The sequence below is a fragment of the Drosophila bipectinata genome, chromosome 3R (assembly GCF_030179905.1).
Source record: "Drosophila bipectinata strain 14024-0381.07 chromosome 3R, DbipHiC1v2, whole genome shotgun sequence".
Taxonomy (NCBI): Eukaryota; Metazoa; Arthropoda; class Insecta; order Diptera; family Drosophilidae; genus Drosophila; species Drosophila bipectinata.
In genome coordinates, this window is record NC_091739.1 from 6,961,991 (window position 1) to 6,982,731 (window position 20,741).

Genomic DNA, 20,741 nt, shown 5'->3' on the forward strand with positions numbered 1-20,741 from the left:
TAATTAATTTTAAATGTGGCCACTCGCAGGAACCAGGCAGGAGGAGGAGTCTAAAACGATGAAGTCGACCGGAACACGCAACCAGGCAGCGGCTTTAGTTTGTTTTCCACTAGAGCAGCATTTTGCACTCATGCAGTTGCTTTTTAAATACCGGTTGACATTTGTTTTTGGCCAAAGCCCGGCCCGGCATGACGCGGTGTCGGTGAACCGCACTCGTGAGCAAATCAAATTAAATGCCAATTTTGGCTGAATTTAAAGCACTCGTGGCCCACGTGCTGTATTAAGCCCAGGACCATAAACCTAAATAAACGTTGATGCCGTTTGCCTTTTTTCTTGCAACGTGAGTGGCCAAGGGTTGTCGAGTCGAGGACCTCGCAACGGATACATAAACATTATTAAATGGTTCGTAACATTGGTGTGGTTACCGACGGAAGTCGATGGCACTTATACAGTGTATTTTAATAGAGGATAAATACGAGTATAATAAATATTTTAAATAAATTAATGATAGTTTTTTACTTAGAAAATATCGACATCCCAAAAACTTATTACTTTCAACAGGAAAGGTAGTGTATTTATCCTGTGCTTACAAACACACAACAGCTTCTCTCTCCTGCTGTTAAACTTCGATTTGACACCGATAGCCGGGCTAAAGGACAGACAAGGGTTGGGTTCTCTTAGCCCTCAGCTGGGATCGGGCATTTGCATAATTATATATCGGGGAGCCGGAGATCTGAAGTTGCTTTAAGGGTTGTCCCAGCACACGAGGACATTGTCAGACCAAGGCATATGCAGAACTTTGTATCTCTGCTCTGGCGTTGTCTGGGAATTAATGGCCCTCTTCCTTTTTTGTCAGTTGGCCCCACGCCCAGGGGCTTACATTAGCTTATGGCCCATAAGGCATTGTCCTCGCCAAGGCTTAAGTGGCCATTCCTCAGATGACTGATAGTCGTGAGCACCAAAGGCAACCCTTTGCTCATAATTAAGCCAATAAGAAAATAATAATTGTTTGCTGGTGTAAATTGTTGATAAAGTTATCAAGAAATTTGTTAAGTGTCGGAAAACATTTTCTGGCATACCACGCGTCGTATACGCAACGTTCATGCGCTGCATCACGTATACGCCAGGTGTGCTGCAACCTGAAGTATTCGCGGGAGTTGCCACAAGATTATTCCACCTTCGGAAATTCTGCATAATTTAGAAAACCCATCGCTTAAAGACCTCTCGCCCGGTTCGAGCATAAATTTCGCGGCATAACAAATTTTGATTGCCTCGCATTTTGCACGCAGTTGCCGACACAAAAAAACAATAAAACCGAGGGCTCCAAGATAAAGCTGTCATGTGCCCGCGCAAAAAATAGCTCACGGCCACAGACGATACACAAATAGACCGTAAGATGAAAGGGCCAACTTGAGCTGAGTTTTCCTGCCCGCTGGGTCAGACTGACATTGCTGCAAGGTTGTTACATTTGTCACATCTCTGACAGCCGCCAAAAACGACGATTGCAAAACGACCAACTAGAAAACTGTGTCACTTTTTTTGCGTTGGCTTCTCACGAAGGGGGGATAAGCGAAAACACCTGCTCTTGGCGAGATTTATTGCCAAATTTTTAGCAAAGCTCGAGAAATCCACTTTTGTAATGGCACTGAAATTGCCAAACATTTATTACTTAATAAACGGAGTAAGAACATAACACAGAACGGATCTGCGGCCAGCCCAATGAAATTGAAAAAGCCCCAGTCGGAAGAGAATGAAAAAGTTTTGTGTTAAGGGCTTAGAGGGGACTGGGCCTCGAAATGATGTTCGAGTTGTTTTCACAGCAGTTGGCTTTGTTGTTGTTGCCTCTTTTTACAGCGCTTAACTGAGCCATTCGTGCGTTAAATTATAGCCAAAAGTCTTTTGGGGCCTTTGGTCTCTCCGCTGTGCGCCATCCGTTGTCCGCCGTTGACTGTTCGCTGTCCGATGTCCGTTGTTGGCTTTTAGCTGCTTGCTGCCAGTTGCCCGATGCCTGTTGCCTGAGATTTGCTTCGACGCCAAATCAAACAAATCGTCAATTTGTACTTTCATTTACTTTCCTGCCCGCTCAACGATGAACAACAAAAACACCAATTGAAGAGGAAAACTGCGTACCAGAGGGTGTGTGTGTGTTAGAAGGGCAGAGGCTTGGGTAGGATGGGCGAAAGGCTCACCGGAAATCGCACGGCTGCCATTTTAAGCACCGGTTAAATAACAGTTAATCGACGCATCGCCTGTCGACGTTGTCATCGTTGCCGCGATTGCCGGCCATTGTTGCTTTTGCCGTTCACTGTTGTTATTCTTGGTCTTCACTCTCCGTTGACCATTGTCTGCCACTCCGTTTTGGCTTGTTTGCTTGCCCGTTTTTATTTGCATTAACTTTCCAGCAAGTGCGCCCTTTTTGCAAAAACCCCAAAAAAAGGAAAACGCTTTTTTAATTGACATTAGGGGTGCCTAATTGGCCGGACCATTGCCATTGTCCTCAATGGTTTGGGGCAAACGCATAATTTAGATTCAAATTATGACGAAGGGATCCCCAGATGGCCATGAAAAGATTTATTGAATAGCACCGAAGTGAGTAAGGTCGGAAGCAGTTAAAATTCCTAGACTTGTCATAAAAATTTATGTATATATTTGTGCTATAAAAGGAAAAGCTTTAAACTTAAAGTATCAGTTTCACTTGGTTCATTGTTTGCATAAAAAAGGGTACACCCCTTTAGAAACCCGATACGATTGAAATCTCAATCAAAGGTGACCTATTTGCAGTCGGTAACTGATATTTGAACAATCTGCTGTCCCCCGAGTTGACTGACCAGCTGACCGCTCATTATCCTAATGAAATGCAACCATCAATCATCGAGAACCGGGGACTGATATAGCAGGCGTTCGTATATGAAACACGATTTCTTTTTCAATAAGCAATCAAGCCACAGCCGGCTAAATTGTGCGCTGGAGATTAAATTCAATCTATATGCGTGTGTCCTGTACGGCTCAGGCTATCCCCCTGGAACGTAGTACATGCTATGCATGTCGCATGTCCTGAATACCAGATAATGCTCTATGACAGCCGACGCGTGTACAACGAATTTCAATATTTTCATTTATGGCCTCTCCGCCTCTGCTGCTCGGGGTGTTGAATTGAGGTATTTTTTTTCGTTTTTTGGCGCATGTGCGAAAACAACAACAGAAAAGCTGGAAAAATGAAAGCCAACATTGTTGGCCATATTTCGTGATTAATATTTGATAAGTCCCACATGTAAACTAAACAAAATCAATACCAGGTAACTGGACTGGGTCCCTGGGCGAGGAAAAAAGCCGAAGCAAGGAGCACTGGCCACCTAGCTGCAGGACAGTTAGCTAGGATCTGGTATATGTGTGCTGTGTGTGTCAACTTGTGGTGCCTGGGAAATATTTTATCGAACCCGGCCCAGGGTACCGGAGGCAGTGTGTTAATATTCAAATCGGAACCGCTGAAAGGATGTCGAGGAGGCATTGACATGAGAGTCACGTAACTTGACTTAAGTTTCGAGTTTGTTTCCAAGAATTCAACTTATTGACAGGCGCGCCAAAAGTTATGAAAACATTAAAAAGAAACGCCTCGGTTGGGGAGCATAACCAAAAAACCAAACAAGATAAAAAAAGGGTCCCGGCTCTTTTTTGCCAAAAAAAAATAAAATAACGGTACACAAAAAAGCCAAGTTCTGGAGGAACAAGCTGAAATGCGAAAAACGAAACAAAATTGCTAAACACTTAGTCAAATGAAGCTGCGACTGCGACCCGGGCGCATTTTCCGGACGAGAGCTTCGGAAAATTTGTTTCTTCGTGTATAAAATTATAAATTTATGGCCGGCGTCTGCACAAAAATAAATATAAATAAAAATATGTAATGAGCCTGTGGAAGTCAGGTCTGGGCATAGAAATGCCAGAACTGGCCAGCTGAAATGCTTTTGCCTGGTGGAGTAAAAAATAAAAGAAAACAGACTGTAAAAGTTCCCAAAATAGTTCCCTAAAAGGAGTCTTGTTATTATGTTTGTTATTATGAAAAAAAACTTTAAAGCAATAAAACTAAGAAAATAATTGAAATATAAAAAGAGACTTTTATTTCAAAATGGAAATAGGTACTGCAGGTTTCTTTAGCATAAAATTCTTAGTGTTTAAACATCACACTTTAAAAATTCATTTTCCACCTTAAGTACTTGTACTGTTTGCCAAAACTTGTTAGCTTGTAATATGAGCAATCTTGACAGGGCCAATAGATTCAGATAATTTGCCTTGTGAGTGCGACTTAAGCCGTCTGAAGTGGTCTATCATTCACAGTATCAAACCCCTGGCGAACTTGGTCACGGTGTCTGACCTTTTGCCGGCCCAGAACCTAGCCCGCCCACCCAAAGTTGCCGCTCAAACTGTAGACCAAGTCAACAGCTAACCGTAAATAAAGTTGGCTCGCCGTCGCCATCGCCATCGCCATCGACTTCTACTTCGACTTCGACATGGAGTGCTACGTGCCGTCGACGACAAATTGTACGTGCGTAAATTGGCTGACTGCCAAAAAGGTTGTTGACTTATGGCCGAAAGCCCGGTGCCGTCGCACAAATTTGGCCCAAAAGCAAGTGCCGTTGCCTGGCACTTGACTGGCCGTCCAGCCGGCCGCCTTCCGTTTCCATTCCGATCCATTCCGTTCTGTGGCCAGAGGAAACGGCCGAGCGTGACAATGTTCAATTCATAGCCCGGCCATTCAGAATTTTAAGTAATTGAAGGCGGCGGCACACGCTAACTAGCCAACAATTCCGTTTAATTATGTAATGTCTGGATGATTTATGGCACAAGGTAAATGGATTTACATTTTTACGCTTTTTATCAAATTAGTGGGCCAAAAGTTATCAGCCGACAGAATATAATTTGTCTGTTTATTCGATTGCTAATGCAAACATAAGCGATACTGAAAATCATACTAATCAAATACAAGGACTTGACTATGAAGGGACTTAATTAGGCAAGTCATTGAGGGTAAGTGGCACACATAATCTGTTTACCTTTCGGTTGGGTAGGTAATCGAACTAAAAATTGAATTTATGATCTTAAAACCATTGCAATAATTTAATCAAAAGCTTATAAAGTCCAACATTCGCAGCCATTAACATTACTTGGCCAAAAAGTGCTTGTTTACTTCCATAATAAAGTGCACACTTGGAAATTTATTTCTTGTGCCCGGCCAGAAGGGAAGTAAAGCTCACACTCATAAATTTCAATTTGGGTCGTTAGTTACCGAAACCAAAACCGAACACAAGACCTCTTTGCACTTTTTAATCCAAGCCGCACTCTAAATCCGGCAGACTCCGTCTGTGGCTTGGTGGTTTGGGTGGGCGATTATATATACATATATGTTTATATATATATATTGGTTCATATATCCCTCGAGCATTTGACTGTTAATTCTGCACATGTGGCGCACTCCATGCGGCAAAAACAAGCCGCATGCCATTGTCGATTGTGTTCGTTTCGTTTTGGTTTATGTCTCCACTTCGGTTGGCTATAAAATTTATGACAACCAACTTAATTCAATTTCAGCCATGTGTCAATCAACAGCTGCATTTAAGTGGAAAGTTATGTGCAGCCAACATTGGCCATGCCACCGATCCACTCAGCCAATCTATGCCATTTTATTTTGACACATTTTTACATGCAACCTTCGATGGCCTACACCTATAGAGGTTTGGTTTTGTAAAAATGTCGCCTGAGGCCGAAATTGATTTTTCATATTTAACTAGAGAATTAATTTAAGCAGTCAGTCACTTTGGCAGGGCAGAAGAATATATTGTTTCTGCACGAGCTGTCAGGAAGTCCATCGAGCACGAATTTGTGGCAGCCAGGACTTTTAAATTCATGGAAAACCAATTTTCCTTGTCCAGTTACGAACAAGAACCCTGAAGGCAGGTCTAATTTCCGTTCTGACATTTTCAATCGAGCTGCACTTCATTAGAAGGATGTCACTCCAGATAGCTACAGCTAATTACCCGATGCTTGTCGGCCATAATTGAGTTCCAAATTGCACCTGTTGAGGCCCCCAATCTCCAATCTGACAACAGACTGTTCTGAGAACCAGTTGAAAGCGAATCGACCTGCCTGTGTCAAAGGCAGTTTGAAATGCCAGAATATGTGATTGCCCCGCGGATGCCAAAGGCCAACGGAGTCGGTGCAACAGGCAAATCGTTGCCCCATGCGGCTCTACGTATGTGGGACCGAGAAACGTGCTCGGGTTTGTGATCTCCGGAGTCCGCACCAACCACCCGGTGGGTGACAGCTGAATGCTGGGCGGCGAGCATTAAAAATTGATTGTGATGGAAATGACAAACGCAACATTCAAGCCAGCCAGCTAGCAATCAGTCCACCACAATCACTTGGGGAAAAATGTAACACAATTTCTTTCATGGAAATGTTACACGTTTTATAGAATCTTTTGTGAGGGAAGAGCTTAAATCAGACAGATGTTACGAGGGGAATTCTACAAATCTTTTTATGACAACTTCTTAAAAAAAAGTTAAAGTTTTCTTTAAAATTAAAAATAAGAAAGTATTATAAAACACAAATCTAATCTTATGCACTAAAAACCCACAGTAAGATTGTCCATTTATCAAAAAACCTCCCTTTACTTTAATTTTGAACTTTAAACATCTTGCTTATCTTTCTTCGAGTGCACTAATATCCACATTCCACACGCGCGACCACAATGAAAGTGTATCAATTTTATTTGCCATTCGGAAATGCCAAAATGTTGCTGTTCAGCTCGATGGAGCGGCATCAAACGCAGCAACAACATAAACGCTTCCGGCAACAAAGAAAGCGAGCAATTTGGCCAAAAGCCACAAGGAAACAAAAACCCTGGCATTGCCACCAACACATCAATTTGCATTTTGCGGGACGGGCTGCGAAGAGATCTTCGGCATGCGGATGACGAATGTGCGTGCGATTGGCATCACATTTGCTTGTTTCCATTGGCATTACTCATACGCCGTGTGGCCCCCGAAACACAAGAGGCCAAAAAGGGCGAATGGGGGCAAAGCCGGCCGGCGGCAGGGCGACCGGTAATTGAAAAATCATCCATTACAACCGGCTAATGGAAACCCGGTGAAATTGTCGCTAAATTCGATTAAGTGTGTAAGCGACGAGGCTTTGATATCGGTGAAATGTTACCCATCGGTGAACCATTTTCCCGCCGCGTCCTTGCCAGCTCATGTCGGCATCGTTGTTTTCGGGTTTGACTGATTTCCGTGGTTGGTTGGCCTTTTTGTGAACTGCCATGGTTTTGGCCACTTCCCCAGCCATTCGACGCATAATTATGTAACTCAATTTGGCGGAAGGCCAGCCGAAGAGCCATTATTTATAAACGCAATTTAATTAAAATTCGTTCTGTGTCCTGAACCAGAAACAAGCACAGAAGCATAACGTTAGCATACAAATATAATCATTTAACCAAATTTTAGTATCCCACAAAGTATTTTTTTTGGTTTACAAATGTTGTAACGACCAGAACAGATTTTCCCTTTGAAATTCAAGTCACAAATAAATCAAATACGAAGCAGTAACTATAATAAATTGATTTTAAATAAATCCCTAGGAGTACAACATAATTCTTTTAGGGTTTTGATTTCCCTTTTCACTTGCTTCCTATGACCCCCTTTCCTTTGACACAAATATCCCTTCGTTTTCAATTAACTAAACAAATGCAAAAACCACAACACGTGTATATTCTAGAATGTAATAAAATCCTGCTTGTCAGAAGCAGCTATAAAATAAAACTCGTTAAATGTTACATCGTTTGGCATAAACTGATATTTTCCTTTTCAATAGAAAAAAAATAGACCTCAGGTCCTGACCTTTGTGAGCCTTCGGAGCGTTTGCATAGAAATTATATGAAAATTGCACTTGAAACTTTGCCCGTAGCAAACTGCCACTGCCACTTGCAGCTAAAAGTTTTTCTATATTGCTGCCTGGCTGCGTTTCTATTCCCAGCCACCGGCAGCATTTTTGCAAATATATTGATTGGCCCCGTCAAAAGTTACCGCCAAGTTTCTATCTTAAATCGAGTCAAAGCCAAAGTGTGGAAATATAAATATAATAAAATCACTTGCACGAACGAAGGGGGGTTTCGCACACAGGAGGTCAAGTTACATTTGTGAGGTTTCCCAATGGAACACGAGAGCCCGGGTATTCGGTGCCTGGCAATCCAAGAGCGTTTCTATTGTCTGCTCGCTGAATCGGGTGCTTCTTGGTGGGCATTCCGGGTCAGCTCATCGTGAAAGGCTGGCTCTTTGCTTGTGAATGGAGGTGCATCGGATTCGGTGATAGCATTTGCATTGAAGACATTCAACACTTTAAATATTAAATATCATAGGAACACCCAGACAGTTCGTTGAACCAAGTTTCTCTTCAAGCTTCTCTTCGGGCTGGCTTTATTAATTGACGATGACCCAGCTAAAGGCCTAATGCCGAACTTCCGTGCGAGTGGCAGATATACTTATTAAATCAATTAAGGTAACCAACAGTGTTCGACCATTTCTGCTGTCTCATAGGGACGGACACCACAACTTTCCATTGCCCCCGACCAGCATCCAATAAAATGTGAACAATAATGACCAGCCCATCATGTAATGCCAGATGGGTCCAATCGTTTAGGGGCCAGGGCAGACAAAAAGCGAATGCAACATTAGCCGCGACAACAAACTCACATTTTTTAAACATACATATTGTACATACATTATAGCCAGAGTCATGCGTTGACAGTTTTGGGAAAATTGCGTACAATTTCGAATGCAGGCACAAAACTTTACGCGTAATTACGACACTTGGGAAAAGGAGAAACATAAAGTAAATGTGGCGGACAAATAAAACAAACCGCTGGCAAATCGCATTCGCTGCACAGTTGACAGTTGTAAAATGGAAAGGTTACAAAAAAAACTATGGACAGCAACAAATGGTAGGAGGAAAGTGCCTCGGTGGCTTCGGCTTCGGTAGCTGCAGCTGCTGCCACAGCTCCTCGACATCCTCCGACTTCAGCAAAAAGCTTCTGTCTCGGACAGTGACTGATGGTCTAAATGGACTGGCCAATACCGAGAGCCGCAGAGCCACGGAGCACGCGGAGCTGTTGCTCTTTTCTGCCAACAATGATTACGATAATGATGACGACGATGACAGGGCAGCATTTAACCAGCGTTCAGCAGTTAGATAACTATATATAAATTATGGAAGCAAGACTTTAAAGAATGTTGACAGATCGTTCTTGTTAGTCTATTGAATAACGAGGAAATGGCGGTATAACAGAAGCAACCCAACAATCTAGATTACTTTAGAGCTAAAACTTATTGTAATTTTCCATTTGCTTAATTGTTAGTGTCTAGCCTACACCAACCATTTCCATTTTAATTTCAAACACCTCTTTATTGAGTAGAGAAACATCTTTAATGTTCAATCGTTTAGCTGGACTGCGGTTTGAAATACAAATTTAAATGTAAATTCAAAAGTACATCCGGGCAGAGCCAATAGTCAAGGCCCTGACTTTGCTTGCCGCCCGGGAAAGGCACTTGAGAGCTACTTTGATGCACACATCCCCATTAAGTTGGCCCCCCGTCGGGTGTGTGTAGGGTTAGGTCCCCCAATGTGGCCATGCAGAGATATCGCATGCCCCACTATGGCCCAGAACCCACTCAAATATGCTAATCCACTGGAAGTCCACAAAACCTCTGGCGGCCCACATTCGAGTGCATGTTTCAGAGCTCAGATGGTCTGTTTCTTGTTTGGTTTGAAGTATGCAGAGTCCAGAATGTGGCTGAAAGCTACTTTTGCTACCGAGAATTGAGGTTCGAAGAGTAATTTGTAATGACCCAAGTACCAGGAACTAAGTGAATAGATATCGGAGCTAATTGGAAAGATGATCTTATCTGCCAAACGCAAAATAAGTTAATGGTCCACAATACTGAACAATGTAAGGTTCAAGCTAAGTATTTCAATTACCATTTTTTATTAAACTACTTCAGTGAATTTCGTTTCAGGTAGAGAATCCCTTTAGGTACCGTATGTGGCAACCAGTTGGAGACAGGGGCTGGTCCCATTTGCCTTTGCCTCTGTTGTTGACGAAGTGCATGCGTTGCAAATGAAATTCACTTTCTTACTCATTCTTTGAGCAGGCTTTTGCATCGGGTCGGGTTTTGTACCCGAACAACCGGTTCTTCTCAGATGCAGCTGGAAAATTTGTTTACAATAATATGGTTCGCCCCGAACGGATATGGAGCGTAAGTGCACTTTTACTTTCAATTTCAGCATTCATTAGCCGTCTTCCTTTGACCAACTTTAATTTCATAATGCATCTCAAAAGAGGCACAAGAATTTTCGCAAAGTTACTTTATCTTCTCTGTGGGTTTTGCCGTTTTTTGGCAACAGTATGCATGGTACTGTATGGCTCTTGACGAACTTTCTCTGCGAATAGCTTTGGCCCAAAGATCCAGCAACTACAGTAGATTTACAGGCTCACAACCAGCACAACCACAACTCAGTTGCTGTTTCTGTTTCAAGTTAAAGCTGGCCGCCAGGCGATGGTGTGAGGTTGTTTTGTTTTTTCGGCTCTGGTCTTTGGGCTAGGAGGTTGAAAAAGTTTTTATGCCAAAAGTTTCTGGGGCCAGATCTTCAGCGTGGCCGTGATGTGAAGTTGTGTATCACCCTTTCCACCTGGAAGAGCGTTACTCGCCCCAATAAGAGTCGTCGTGTGGCTGCAAATGTGTTTGCATTGCAATGAAATTGGAAACGAGATCTGCAAAAGTTGAGTAATTGAGCCGATTCTGCTTCGTTGGTCACTCAAATCTGGAGGAACCTTTTCTGGGCCAGCTGCGTGCCACAGCAATCAGAGGGGCCCCATTTCTAAGTTGGCTCAGAAAATTATGCACAGGAAAAAGGTAATGAAGGACTAAAATTTTTCTAAAAATATGGTTGCATTCTTATTTAATAAAATGCTAGCTTTCGCTTGTCTTGTACCTTTAATATTCCAGACTCACTTAAACTTTTACAATAAGATTTTTTTCAGTGAAAATATATATCTATCTAGCTGAATACCAAAAAAGGGAACAATGAAAGACAGGCTCAGAGACAGTAGACTGCATGCAAGACCCAGAGAGAGAACAAAGCAATAAAAGGCATAAGAAGTGGGTTGTTGTTAGCTATTGGCTTGCCATGCTGGGAAACGGAAAATGGAAATGCTAAGGGAAAAATGAAGGAAATGCACCGTCGTTATGTTGTTTGGGGGAAGCAGCTCAGGTGAGCATCGGAGCGGGGGATCGGGGATTGTTTGGCAGGCGATACGCATATGCTTGACACGGAAAATGCAATGGCATCGCATACTAATGGCGTGCCGAAAGACAAACGAAGGAAATAGATGCTCATAAAAATTACTTTTGTGGCTTTAAAATGCCATCTACCAAAGCCACTTCAATCCATAAAAAGTCATCAGCTGAAAGCTAACAGCTCACAGCTCTTGAACTAAAAACACGACCCACGCAAAATGCAGCCCACGGATATAGTATCTGTGAGGTAGCTGCTGGCATCTCAAGATTCTCATGTGGGCGCCGAGTGAAAATTGCGTGCAATTATCCAAAGATGATATCAGCATTTGTAAATAAAGTTTACTGTCGGCTCCACATTGAGGCCCTTGGGCTGCTTGCATGCGTCTTGGGTCTGTGTGTTTATTTTCCATGCATTAATCGATGTGCATCGAACTGGTTTCGAGTCAATCGACTGCTATAAATAAACAATTATTTTTAATGCAATGCGAGCATATGCGACTGCGGCAGACACTGCCCAGGGAATGTCACCGTAAACAAGAATTAAATTAATAAAATTATGCAAAAACGAAGAGGGTTCTCCTTTAAAGAACAATTAAAATTAAATCGCTGATGAACATATTGATGTGTTTTTAATGAAACTGAAAACAGTGCATGCCTTTAAGCGATATTCTGTCAGACAAAACTTTACAAATTCATTAAATGTCAGTTGTTAATGTTTAACCTTTTTTTTTTTTCCATTTACTTGGCTAATATATCCGCCAAGTGAGGGAAACAATAATTAAATTGTTAGGAGCAGCTTTAGCTTATTCATCTATAACCCAGCTGCCCCGGCCAGAGCTACTCACGTCCACCGGATAGATACAATTCAATTTTAGTCAGCTTATGTCTATTGTTATGGCCATTATAGCTGGCTTACATTTCGACTTGGCAGTTGGCAGTTGACCGTTGGCGTTTGCGTTTCGGGCCACACAATGCGAAACAAAATGAAAATAAACCGCTCCACACTTGGCTTGACTTGGCATGGGCTGCTGCTCCATTCAATAAGAATTTCAATTGTCTCAGCGACACACTGCAGCCCCTTGGAGGCAGCTGATGCCACACAAAAACGCCACCAACCACAATATGGCAATAACAATAACAACTCACACTCTAGGCCATTTTGGAGCAACTGGCCGAAAACAAAATTGTTACGCTTTAAGGCAGAGAAATGTCACCGGAGGGAGGTCGTAGCTATAAATACGCTTTTGGGCGGTATACCCCCACGTATCTGAATCACCTTCTGTGCAGTGTATTGAATAGCTCCAACTTCTCGATTGCATTTCCGTTGACCGCCTTCTGATTCATCAATATGCGAAATACCTACTTCTATAAACGTGCTGTGGCTGATTAAATCAGCCCCATTCTGCCGCTTGTTTACAGATTTTTTCCGTCACATTCACAAAAATGTTTCACAGGCAGTTTTGGCCATTGAATTTGTCAGGTAACAAAACAAGCGAAAACAAACAAAGTCGCCGGCAACCATTGACAGACTTGTTTTTCTGTTCGGATTGTTTATTTGGCTTTTTGTTTGGCGGTCGGCTCAATTGCGCTGATTAATGTGATTTGGCCAATTTTGGCTTGGTTCTGTAACCAAAGGCAGAGCGTTAATTTGCCTATAATTATTCTGGCATGTCTACTAGATAATTGCACCATCGGATCTGGCTAATTATAATGAAAAGATCGTGGGCAATTTCGCTTTTTTTTCGCTTTTGCTGTCTTGCGATTAAAACTGAAAGTAAGTAGCCGCAGGAATTTCATTAGCAGATTATATTTTCTCCCGTGCACTCCCAAAACTTTCAACACTTAATCTGATGTTCATCATCAGCTAGCTTGCTTTTGATGGCACTCGTTAAACTACAGTTAACCCGATTTGCATGTGGCTGGCTAGATTACGACGGTGGCTGGCCCGTTCTGATGTGGGTTTATCACTGATCCGACCAAATGTCCAACCCATACCCGGCCATGTCTCACACTAAGCGAGGTCCTACTCTCTAGGTTTCTGTTGTGGCAGCTGTTTTCCTACGATTTGATTAAAATGCAAATAAAATAGCACAACACCACAGCTAGCACAGCAACAACGGTGCGAAATGAAAGAAAAATATCGTTATTAAACTCAATAACTGTCACCGTTTTTTGCATTAATTATAATAAATTTCTATGCATATTTGGGCCCAAATACGAAAAGCAACTTCTGAGAGATATTTCATGTTTGCAGCGGAAATAGAAAAAGGCCGCCGACAACGGCTGGCAAGGAAAAGCAAACAAGATGGAAAATTAAGGAAGCTGGTGAAATGATAATGATAAATGTTTGAGCCGACAAAAAGGGGCGTGCCGAGGCCGAACCGAGCCCCAACCGAATGAATATTTATGAATGATTAATGAATGGGAAGACATGGCCCCGGAGATGGCCCAGAAAGTCAAAGGCAAAAGGAAAATCTCCAATTACCTTGTGCATCTCCGGCGGAGTTCACACCAAAAACCAAACAACTCTGGTCAATGCACCCACCCGAACGTGCCGCTGTTATCTCTCGGAGCTGTCAAGCTCCTAAAAACCAATCCTCCGGCGTAAACATGACATAATGCCCAAATATTTGGATCTTGTCCACAGCAAGTAAGTTCAGCAAGTGTGCTTTGGTTTTATGGTACATCTGATAAGCGCCCGCAACTTAGCTCATTTCGACCTTATCGCCGAGCCAGAAGACAAAAGCGAACGCTGAAAGTTACAGTGTTCTTGGGAATGCTTTTCCGAAACTAAAATAAATAAACAAAAAAAGCCATTTGCAAGTCACAAAATCAGTGTCAAGCCGAAAGTCATGGAATTTTTTAATTTATTACGGCCATGCAGCCAAGTGCTAATTAAACTCATCCGACTGCTGACAGCCAAAAGATATGAGGTACATCTCACTTAGAGCGAGTGCGGAGGGGTCATGCGAAAAGTTTCTGGATGAGACAAGCTCTTATTAAAGTTTTGCCGAGAAATCTGTCAACAAATGGGGTTTAAGGTGTGTCTACAAACGAAGGAAAATTGTACTTTTGTACACACATTTATCAAATGCTCTTAACTATTTATTTTTAGTAAATCCAAAGCTATCTTGAAGCTGCTTTTCTGACTTGGCGATGAGTGTTTCCAGGAAAACTTCTCTCACTCTCTGTTAGTGTAATAGTCTGCAGTGACAACAAGGCACTTTTTTATTGTTTCAATCTTTGTGGCAAAGAATTAGTCATACCAGGGCCAGGTTCGAATCGAAAATGTATCTAACTTGAACTTGGTAATGGCTCCGCATCTACGGCGTAGTCATGGCGGCCGTACTGCAAACATCAAAAAGTCTGGGACGTGCATAAGAATTAAGCTGAGCTTGCCGCCCGCCAGAGCAAGTTCAGCAGAAAAGGTAAACATGACAAGAGCCAAGGAAAAAACCAACAAAAAACAAAAACATCACGCTGGCATGTGAATCGACCGAAAGTATCTGCCAGATACAGGCCAGGCGCTCGGCGGGGCGGTGTGGGTGCATTCACACACGCGTGATCTGGGTGTGTAATATATGCCTTCGACGAGTCAACTCAACAGATACAGATACACAAATGATGGGGCACAAGACAGAAGAACCAAGTCGAACGGGTGGGTCGGGAACGGAGACACTTAAGTATCTTTTACCTTTGCGGTGAAGTTGTTTCTTTGTTCTTTGACTCCTCCCAGCCGTTCTTAATTAAATTTAAACACCGTTAAAATAATCAGAGCCCGGCTGCGAATTCCTACTGTGCAAGCATCTTCCCGATGCAGAGAAACAATTACAAACGGTTATGGTGTTACAACAACCGAACCAAAGAGAGAGTACGTCCATGTACTGTGTTTGTTCTTTACCTTTCGAAGTTCGAGATACTTTCGTATCTAGTGGCTGCTTCTGCTGCGGCGGCTGCGGGACTTCTTCTTGTCGTTCGTTGAAATTGCTTAGGTAAACTTGGCCAATCCGCCAAATTCTCTGGTGTTTGGCAAATAAATTATCCAATTCGTTTCGGGTATTCGATGGGTTCGTTGCTTCGTCGCTGCTGTTTTGCATATACCACTGCGTGCGGTATCTTCCAGATACCTTTTCGTATTTGTGTGTATAATTCTGATATCAGACCGAATAAAAAGGCCCCACAAAAAACTGAGAAGATAACTTTTGTGGCACAGGTAGAAATATACAAATCTCAAACCGGCAATCTCATCGCACTCTCTCTCACACACACACAAGCCCACACATGTGGCTTAAGATACACACAGATACCCGTAGCCGAGTATCTTTCACAAGCGAGACGGCGACGTTCGCTCGGCTCGAGACGCGTTCGTAGACTGAAGTCGCGGCTCTGGGAGTCGATCGCCGAGATTTGACCGCTGCTGCGGCAGCGATTGAAACGCGACGATTGAAAGCAGTCGAAAGCAAGTTGAAAGCCGGGCCAGCGCTCGCTCACCTGTTAAGATACTCTCCCGCTCAGACACCAGGAGATACACCAGCTACCTGAGAAGGCGCCCTTCTCGCATTATCATTACCCGGAATGGCCGACTGGCGATGTCGCTCGCTATCAGCTAATTACGCGGCTATGAGAAGCGGCTCGGAAAAGCGCATTGTTCTTGTTCTCACTGTTCTCCAGTTTTCGACTTCGTTCGCGTGAATTGCAAAAATTTCCCAAACTGGCTGCACAAAGTGCATATTAATACTCTGCCACAGGGAAACCATATTAAACGTGGGTTGTACCAACAAAATAATTGTTCTTGACCTTTTGGGAAGCAATACATTCCAACTTCTAACATCAAAGCTACATAATTATGGCTCTTGACCTTATTGGTAGCTACAAATTCCAACTTCTGACAGCCCTAATAAATTAATACCAAAGAAAATGGCTTAAATCAAGAAATATTTTCTGTCAATAGTTGCTTATTAAGAACTATTGGTCTATATTTCATCATTAAACCTGATTTGATAAGAACTCTAATCACTTATCTTCAAGAGGTTTAGATTACTAAATATTATTCGTGAACTATCACTAAAATTTAATTTTTAAGTAAGCATTACTATTGAAAAACCCGCAAAATTTAAACAACTCCCAATGAATTATTTGTTTACCAATTTCCATTAATTAACAAAATATACCGGGGCTCGATTTTGCAAATATTTGCATACATCCGGAAAACAAATGCAAATACTCTGATAAAAGTTATCGTACTCGAGAAATCATTTGAATTCCATTTGTTTTTAAACTAATTTCTCTGATAAAGTTATCTGAAAGAAAGAGTGCGGCTTCCAAAGAAATTATTTGCATAGCATGTGTTATTAAATCAAATTAGTCCGATACAAGTTATCAGAAAGAAGGAAGTCTGCGTCAAGACTGTGTGTATTTGCCTAGTCGCCTTAAGCTATGGCAAATGAAATGTCAACTCCAATTTCTAATTAAATAAATTTTATGTTTAAGCAAGAATACTACTTCCGTAAAAAGAGTGTACACTTTCCACCTAAACCTTGGTTTCACTTTTCCCATTCATTCAACGTGTGAATTTCTGCAGTAAATATTTATAAAAACAACCGTCCCCCCACTTCACTGCTCACTGCTATTTCGAGTGCAGTTACATTAATGAATGGCAATAGAACAGGGAATGCCCCGACCTGACATGCAGCCCTGACAAATATCATAATGGTTGAATAACATTTTAAAATTGAATTTAATTACTGTTTGTCATGCGGCTGGGCACTCTGGGAGCATTTGCTCGCTCGAAGCCATTGTTCCACAAATATGTTTATTAACATTCCGGGCAACCGCATATATGGCGAAACATTTACCATGCGTGGCGTTAATTAGAACTGCCGCGGGACCCACTTCCTCATCCCTACCCTCGCTCGACTAATTTGCATGCAAATTGCAATCGACCAAGACCCGAGCCCCAGGACAAGAGTATCAAGTGAACTGAAATCAAAGACAGGATCAAGATACTTATTTTTTCGCCCTCGTAGAGACTGAGGTCATTGGGGTCGGACACCTATCCGGCACCTAGCACCTAGCCCAGTATCATCGCACCTGCACAGACACCTGAACAGACGACCTAATGAGCCGATCCCAGGCGGTGAGTGGGCGTTAAGCGGCCAATTAAGGCGACTGATGACAATGTACATAAAGGCCGGTGTAATAAAAGTGTAGACCCATGGCAACGTTGTGCTTTATCCGCGCTGTTCAGCTTTTCAGCTGACTGCGCAAAAGTTTTCAGTTCATTCTGATGGCCATCAAACGGGAAGTGACTGCGGCACCGAAGGTGGAAGTCTAAGCAGAACAAGAAGTTAGTCCGGCAGATGAGCAGCGATTCTCGTTGCCCAGCAGCCAAATTATAATTAAAAGTAATCAACGACATTATCAAGGAAAATGCTCAAACTAGAAAGCAGAAAGCCAAGGCTAAAGAAACGCCAGAAAGCAAATCCTAAACTACAGCGACGCAACAAGTCAAAGACAAGGAACTACAAATAAAAAAATTACTTTTACTTTAAAACCGATTTTAAAGGGATTTATAAAATGGACTCTATAGCATTTTCGTTAATGAATAAAATATTTAAGTATTTGCTGAGAAAAGTGATTGCTGTGTATTTAAATCCAGAATAATAATTCTTTCTGTGTATTTTCTCGTTGAATATCGAGGGCGGCGAACGCAGCAGACATTTGTTGGGAAAACATTTAATTAAGTCCCCTCTGCCGGCGAATGATGAACGAGCGCTCCATTAGATTTAATTTACTCAACAAGTATTACCGACATTATCAATGTTATTAGCTAGATGAATGTGTAGACCCTCGTCCTCGTCCGACTCATCCTACTGGTTCCAGTCTCAGAGAACGTGCCCCTGTTGGTGTCGGTTCGAATGTGTGTGTTAACGGAAATGAAGTAAGAGTGTGGAAGCTGCCACGCTGAGTTGGATGGTCAGCCATAACTTAAATTTAACTTTAAAAGAACAAAAGTTGGCAGCTATTGGATGGTGTTTTGAAAAGTTTGAGAGAAATTTCAAACATGTTGTAAACATTGCTTAATAAAACTTGATGTTTGTGTTGACCTATTGGCGAGATGTATAAAGTTTCATTCATATATTCATCAAAAACATAAATATAATTATAAATTTTCATTTCAATGAATATAAAAAGCATTCCTGTGAAGCAAAGGAATCCTCAGGGGTTACCAGAGCCAGCCATTGCTGTGCACTTATTTCATGAACTCATTAAGCCAGGCTGTGAAAGAGAAGTGCACTTGTTGGATGTTCCACCTATCATGACTTTTGCAGTGGCAAGAAGAGAGCTATAATGTCTAGGCCAAAGATAATTAGAAGGTTAGGTGAGCAAAACAAGAAGCATTAGCTTTTCAAAGCAACTTCCAGAACTTCAAAGGTCTCAGCTCATATTTCTGTTTAAAATATGGATCATTCTTGTGGGTAGTCCATTAAGTTTTAACAAAATAAGGGTCATTGTGGGTTTTATTAGGACCTGACTTTGCATAATTTTAGCATTAGCAGAGGCAATTGTGCTGACTCTAAGAGCTTTTCACACATTTACATTTCTATTCAAAAGTTGGGCTTCATTGTAGCCCCAGCTGACTTAATGGCGATGAAAGCATCAATTGTTGACCCAGTTGGTTGAGTCGGTGTCAAGCCACGCGTGAGAGAATATATCGAGAGGACATCGCAGGACCTGCCACATGTGACCCGATGGCCGACAGGCGTTTCCTTTCGCCCTCGCCAATCTCCAATGGCGTTTTTCAATTTAGCTATTTCCGCCACAACAGTGGCCAACATGATTAAGCAATCAGAGGCGACTGAAAGGCGCACACCCACCAAACGGCCAAATGGCCAAATGAGCCAAGCCAACGAAAAGGAATCGAACTGGGAACTGGAAGAGCGGGAGTTGCAGGCCAACTTTGTTGCCAACGGAAGGGATTTATGGACTGAGATTGCTAGAGCCGGCAAGGCCATTGAAATCGTTTATATGTTTATATGTCGGCCGCAAAATACCGTCATTAAAGTGTACTAACTTGGGTACAGGAACATGTACATGTACATGGACTCGTGTTGCGGTATAAGTCTCTATAAGTCCATCCAACACGGGAACTGCTTAATGGTCCTCATAAATTTTAAGTGCCGCTGATGTGATTGCATTGCGAAAAGCGTCATAAACTTAATTAATTATGCGCCAGCAAAAATCCAAAAAAAAAAAACCATTTCGTTCCAATTTATTTTGAGATCATTTCCTTTTTTTTTTTGGGGGGGAAACTCGGTTTAATTGATTTTCTTTGTGGCACACAAAATTTAAGAATTTAAGTGACGTCAAGGCAAACCAAGAATTTATCGATTTATTGTGTAGGCCTTAAAAATAATTGTCTAAAAGGGAAAACGTGTACGAGCACTGACAGTGAATGTCGCACCAGAGAAAAAATATAGAGCAAGAAAGAAGTGAGAGGACAATAAAATTGCTTTCCATTTTGTGGCAGCGCCGGCGTGACAATGAAAACACTTTCCAGTTATTTGAATGCCAATGCAGCATAAAACCCGGATCTGTCTACCTTTCCCCACTCCCTGGTCCATTATCCGCCCAGCACCCTTTTTCCCCCATCTTCCTCCCAAGTTAACGAAGCATTAAAAGCGGATGGGAAAGCCCTGGAACTAGAACAACAAACAATACGTTGAGGGTCACGAAATATTTCTGCGGCACGAGTGTGTGCCCCAAGAAATTGAAAAGGAGGCAAGTCGCCTGTAAAGCGAACTTTTGTCCTTCGGAAAAAGGATGTTTCTGACTACAGTAAGAGCTCCGAGGGTAAATAACTTCTTTTTTGGGGGAGTATCCTAAGTAATACATTTATTCGGACAAATATTATTTATGTAAAATATGGATATTGTCTTTGCTTAGGAAATACATACATTTATTAAAAAGGAAACAACTTGAACTTGAATAATAAATACTTAAACAGGTAAGGAGGTAGTGCAGTCTATCCCTAAAAGTAAAACCGTTTTGCTGGGATATCATCTAAAGAGGCGGTAAGCAGTGCCAAACCAAGCGGGACTCGCTGACTGGCAGCTGGATGTATGCCACTGCCAGTGCCAGCGGCAGAAGCGCGTGATTTGTCGCCCGAGTGCCGCCAGGTAAGCCCTGGCACATAGCCCCATCCCCATCCCCAAAATCCTTATCCGAAGGACTGGAGGACCCTTGCCACCGCACAAATGTCGGGCCATAAATTGCGGTCGCCAAATGTGCGATACGTGCACTTCAGCCGGAGGACAAAATACCGCAGAGAATGCCAACGCCGACGAGTGGCAAAGTTTGTGCAGTCAATAAAAAGCTTGTTCCAAGTGCATTAGCAAC

The 20,741-nt window shown here is 42.3% G+C and overlaps 1 protein-coding gene across 1 annotated transcript in view; it reads right to left on the reverse strand.

The window, feature by feature from the left end:
* btsz (bitesize) overlaps positions 1-15,377 on the reverse strand; it is a 42,499-nt gene extending 27,122 nt beyond the window's left edge. The window contains exon 1 of the mRNA XM_043212045.1: positions 15,244-15,377. The gene's annotated coding sequence lies outside the window, so the exon portion shown is untranslated. The remainder of the gene's footprint in view (positions 1-15,243) is intronic.
* Between the last annotated feature and the right edge of the window lie 5,364 nt (positions 15,378-20,741).